This window comes from Leuciscus leuciscus (genome assembly GCF_965113295.1).
Source record: "Leuciscus leuciscus genome assembly, chromosome: 3".
NCBI classification, from domain to species: Eukaryota; Metazoa; Chordata; class Actinopteri; order Cypriniformes; family Leuciscidae; genus Leuciscus; species Leuciscus leuciscus.
Genome location: NC_138727.1, coordinates 8,823,013 through 8,829,012, shown reverse-complemented (window position 1 = coordinate 8,829,012; position 6,000 = coordinate 8,823,013). Strand labels below are relative to the sequence as shown.

General features: G+C 39.6%; 1 protein-coding gene across 7 annotated transcripts in view; it reads left to right on the top strand.

The window, feature by feature from the left end:
- Positions 1–335: 335 nt before the first annotated feature.
- The window catches only part of grin2ab (glutamate receptor, ionotropic, N-methyl D-aspartate 2A, b), a 108,854-nt gene continuing 103,189 nt past the window's right edge, over positions 336–6,000 (top strand). For 5 of the 7 annotated variants that reach the window (XR_014204534.1, XR_014204535.1, XR_014204536.1 and 2 more), the window contains exons 1-2: positions 336–1,868; positions 2,385–2,569. The gene's annotated coding sequence lies outside the window, so the exon portion shown is untranslated. The remainder of the gene's footprint in view (positions 1,869–2,384; positions 2,570–6,000) is intronic. The other 2 variants (XM_082164617.1, XM_082164616.1) reach the window with 2 other exon arrangements.

The following is a 6,000-nucleotide window of genomic DNA, read 5'->3' as shown; positions in this document are numbered from 1 at the left end:
GCTTTCAAAAATTAAACTGACCTAAACATTTAGAATAAGATTTATCTATCTCTCTTGGAATATAGAAATGTGTCATTATGCTAAATGTGTCTATGCAGGGATGTTGTGTAACTAGTTTTTTTCAGGGGTACCAGTGGCAGTCCTGAAATGAATTTCAGTATGGTAAAATGTGTTAAAACATAGGCTACCTAAGAGTATTATACCAATTGACAGCTAAAGGAATAATGCAATTAGGCTAAATAGGTTTGAGTAGAATAGGTGCGGAATAAACTTGATGAATTCTGTGGAACTCTGCTTAACTTTCTGTGGTGCTGGCATAGGTTTTGTGGGGTTAGACATGACCAGGGGCTGAATGACAGAAACATCCTCAAAATCCAATTGAATTTGTTTAGTAACCATGGTAACTTCGCTTAGGAAAAATAACTTTTGCAAATCTTAAATCAAGAATTAATATAGGACGTTTTTGTAATACAGCGCCAGAAGACAAACACTTCCTCTGAAAAACCCAGCAATGCAGCTTACAAATATTTGGATTTAAAATATGCTTGTCTCAAAAATCTGAGGGGAAACTTGCCTTCTGTAGGCTATATCTATACTTGTCCACACTGTCATAATCTGAAGTTTAAAAGACTTTAAATAGACTTGTCAAGCAGTTTTCATTTGACTGGGTAAATGATCTTAAAGCATAAAATAATTTGATTTAATTGCACGAGTTGGGGGATCATAACGGCTCCCATGGATTTCCTACAGGGAAAGTACACAGATGGGAGCGTCTGACTCATAACGAACCACCAATTTTGGCGCAAACGGAGCAAGCTCAAAATCAGCGTTTTCATTGAGACAGACAGGAGTCGGTTCGTTGAACTGTTTTGCTCTCTTTAACACGTGGAAGCGACAGTGGATGGGACATGGTTTTGCAACATCGAGAGGGAAAATGAGTTGTTTACTGAGGCGTCGTGTGATTGAGAATTTTCCACAGTTTTGACGCGCCCATCATGCGCAGGGACTGTTAATGGCGCTCATTATCATTTGACTGTATTCATGTGTGTGATGTGGGGAGAGAGAGAGCGAGAGAGAGAGAGAGAGAGAGAGAGCGCGCCTCAATCTAACATCTACTTGATTCATGGAGTGTGCGTCTGAGAGCAATGGTCTGTAAAGTTGGGTGGAAATATGAACGAGCATAACCAAATGTTTTTCCTCAGATAAGAGATACAAATACAATCCGTTTGCGTTTACAGATAGAAAATCAGTTTATATACCCCTCTAAAACGTATATTTACGTTTAATTACAGGTGGCGAAGGAAGAGAATTTAGTTGAATTTGTCGCGGAGCGCGTGGGAGGCATTGGCCAGTACAGTCTCAATTCCGCGCTGAGATGTTAAGGAGCGTACACGCGCTCGACAGTTTGCCATGATGTCTCGAGTTCAGTCGATGGTGTCGCAGAGGAATCTATATCTGAAATAGATCTCATCCCTGCTATCGACGTTTTAACGTATGAATACGGCATGTTGCAGTTTTTTCCAAAAAGGATGCGATATTGACGGAATCCCCTCAGAGGAGACACGCGGACCTGTTCCTCTGCGGAAAGCGCTCGAGACCCTGAAATAAATAACATACATAATTAGGGTGAAAAATCCATGTGGTCGTTTTATGTCGACTAAAACATTGAACGTATTTTTTCTTCCCCTTTTTCTGGTGAACCTCTGCCAGGAATGGACACGGTAAACACAAGGGCACTGGTGGAATTACGCCGTTAAGAGCGCTGAACTTGACGGATTTGTTTATAAAGAAAAAGAGCAAGGTTATACGATGACGAACACGGTGTAATTCCTGACTGGTATTTTGGAAATGTATAACCAGGATATTCGGTAAGTTGTTCTCTTTTTACTTTAAATAAAACATCAAAGACCCTATTATTCTCATATTAATATCCTTACCAAATGTGGGTTCGCTCTCTCATTCAAATGGGAGTCGTCGGATCCTGCCGTTGACAAAATTCGTCGGGTTATTTTCGTGACGGGAGAAATTATTTCAACCGCCTTGATGCGCAACACCTGCTGCGCGAGCGAGCGCCCTACATAGAGACAAACCCCGCGCGCGCGTGAGGGGAATACCACACCGGCCGTTATTTAAACACACCAGGTCTCACCTTTGCATCGCTGACTATATACCATAGAAGCTCACTGATGGGTATTCTTTAAAACACGCTTATGTGATATTGGCAATATAAGCATCTTTGAGGTTACTTGGTTCTGTGCGGGGGACCGTTACGCTTCCACGCAGATCAGTTTGCCCACGAGCGAGAAGTTATTGAAATGCACTAAATAATGAGTTCTGTCATGTTTGTTAACATAGTGTAAGGATTTTGGTTGACTTTCTTTCAGAACAGTGAATACTTAAGCTCCTGTCAAGGTGGTTCGCCGAAGGTCTGAAAAAAAATGCGCCGAGAAACGCGCCTTCTCTGTGAGGAAATCTTCGTGGATAACATTCACAAGACACCGGTCAGTTTCACAGATGGCACATTTCAACCACGGCGAGTCTTCTTCACTGACACCTCGTGACACGCAAGGTAAGATACGTTTTAAATATTGAACGTTTGGTAATTGGTGTGAAGCGGCGGACAGGGAGATTCGACAGGGGGCGCCGTTGTTTCGTGGGTTCAGTCTAAATGGGGAATGAGGGACTTGCAGATTTGGGTGCAGTCACGTTGTCCAAGCACATTTTTGATGTTTTCCTCTTGCTTACAGGACCAGTCCTGAAATAGTCTTTCCTGCTTTGGAGGATATAAATTTAGGAGCTGAAATATATCAAAACCGCCCCCTCTCTACCCACACATGCATGTATAGAGACACTTATGCACATCTTGAAAAAATGACCTTAACTGAACACCCAGACATAAAGCAATGCATTCTTACATTTGCTATATTGAGACAACTCTTGTTACGCTTTAGGCTGGAAAAATAATTTACGCAAGTACTCAAACATAGACATGAGCACTTAACCAATGAAATGCCCTGTTGAACATTTTTGATGTGCTCTCTTGCTGGTAACAAACCTCATGACCCAAGGAGTTACCTTCAAAATTTTGTGCAATTAAAAATTAAAGTTGCTATAAACATTCTGACTTTAAACTTACAAGGCAGGATTCTCTTCAAACTGTTGCTTCGGCATGACAGTAGTTGAGAGAGAAAACTAAACATAAAAGAGTAATGTCAGCGGTACCACAGTTTTCCACAAATTTCGTAAGCTTGCATGGCTAGAAGTGTCTGTGTTCACATATTTAGGTAGAATATGTTTAGGCCTTAAACAGAAGAATATATGAGCATACGTGTTGGTCAGAGAAAGAGATAGATGGGGGAGGTGGACCTAGTGCAGGTGCTTATTTTGAGAATACTCATAACTGTTGACCCCTCCGCCTTTCCACACAGTCAAACTCAGAAATCCACCCACAACCTCCCCATTCGCCTGCGTAGAGAAGTGATCTCAGCGGTGATATTCTGCTAACAGAGGAGCCGATCTGCACTTCGCACTTTACGCTGTGGTTTAGAATTATGAAATATGGGCTGTGACAGACCATCAAAACTGTGGTTGGTACTTCCAGGCATATACTCAAACTTCACTCGTACAAACACTCCTATTGGCAAGATGTTTTTGGCAGCGTTGCTTAAATTGTGATGCGTAAAGAGCCATGGGTCTGTTTTGTATGTCAGCGAAACGAACTTGTCTTTATTTTGAACCTTGGCTGCTCTTCAGCTGTATCCTGCAAGCTAGGGTGAAGGTGATGCCTAATGTGACTGAAAACATTACCGTTTGTCCGACAAATCTGACAGTTGCACATGCAGAAGCAGTGAACGAGATGCAGATTGATGCACTACATTTGCAAACACTAAGTGCTACTCCGGGTTAGACTTAAGGGCATGGATGCTTTGCTGGGGATGAGGATGCCAATTACGGATGTTAGCGAGTATACAAAATGAGAAAGTTACAGGGACAACAGAGCACAATTGCCAGCCTCTGGAATCTTTAATGCATCCATTGAGGCATGCACGACTTTTTGACTTTCACCAACTACCAGTGCAACCATCAAAAAAGCAATTAGGCAATTATGTGATTGGCACTAATTAGTATGCTTCACAATACAGCTAAATGTTTTTAGCTGTCAGAAGCTAAAACCTCTTGCTATCTGCAGTGAGTGTTTGCCAACAATTGAAAACGCATCAATAAATTATTAGTTTGTCAAGTGTTGCTAACTAGTCTTGCTTCATTTATTTGAAAATGACATTGTAGGAGGAATTATATAATACATCAGCCGATATCAGTCATCCCCTTTTTTTCTGTTCCTGCATTGATGTTTTGATGTTGCGATAACATATAAGTAATAAATATCAGTATACTTAATTAATTGTGGTCGGTCATATATACACACACACACACACACACACACACACACACACACACACACACACACACACACACACACACACACACACGTAGGTGTGTGACATAATATACAGTACACCATCTAAAATTACTTTAAATAGCATTTTGCACAGGGATTTTCCTTTTTATTATTATGCATGCTGGCTTATTACATAATTTTAATTAAAAGACTACATGGAATATTTATATTAAGTTTGTCACATTGAAGGTGATTAAATTGTAAAAATATATTTTAGTTATTAGAATTATATTTGTTTTATAGAAATATATTACGTCTTATAGAAATAATATACATTTGATATTTTTGTGAAGTTGAAAACCCTATTAAATCTCAGCTACTCATAGAAGCATTTGCTATATATTCAGTGTAACTTTTCAGGGTAAGACTTTTTCTGTTAAGCTGTGAATTTATGAGCTTCTGTATTAAGCTTTGTCCTTTGTCGAGGACTGGTGATATAAAATGGTAGTATTTGCAGAAGCTGATGGCAGCACATTCTTATCACATCGTTCATTGCTGAGCACACCAAGCAAACTCCCCAAATTGAAGCTGTAGAGACTGTGGGGTTCATTTCATTTAATTGATTTTTGTCATGATGTGGAATGAGGATTGATTTTAAATTACATGCCCTGGCACATACAGTATATTAAGAGACAAACTGACACTATTTCATGGAGTTATATGTCCTGTTTATGTCAGTGTGCCAATGACATCCTCAAGCATAAGAAACAGAATATTTGACAATTTTTATTATAAGATAATTCTCAACATCAGAGTTCTTTTACATCTGTGGTTGGTGGCTGCCCAGTACTCAGTGAATGAAATGGAGGCATAAATGACTGATGACTGAACTCTAGGGATGAAGCAGGTGTATCCAGTGACATTTCTGAGAGTGAAAAGTTCAGAGTGAATTTGATCAATTTTGCTATCAAAGCATGTCTGATAGCAGACAGAGTATCTCTACCTTGATAAAAGAGGCCAAATGAAAAAATCTATATTTTTTAACTTTGAAGGATTAAAATCAGTCAGTCACTCTTTAGTCGTTCCAAACCTGTATGGTTTATTCTGTGTTACACAAAAGGAGATGTTGTGAGCTGTTCACATCGCTGTTTTCCATTCAGTGAAAATGAAAAGGAATGGGTGCAGATTGAATTACCACTGTGAGTATGTATGGACTTACCATTATGTTGTTTGGAATAGAGCTGCTATACAGGAATGCATCTCCTTTTGTGTTCCACAGGAAAATAAGTGGTATGGAATTCCTCCATTCTGAAGTTGACTTTTACTGTACATTTAATCTCCTGAGATTGAACCATCTTTGAACCGCTGACATCAGTGCACTTAAATTTAACCATGTGTAAGCTGTTCTTTACTCATGAAGTTATAATGCACTCCAGTTAGTGCATGGTGTCATCAATTATTACTGTAATTTAAGAGACCGCTACACTAGCCATCTGGAATCATTCAAGCATCAAATTTCGCCTAGAATCGTAATAAACTATTGAAGAGTCCTATCAATTAGACGGGCCATTTAAATGCAACCACGCTGACAGTACATCCGA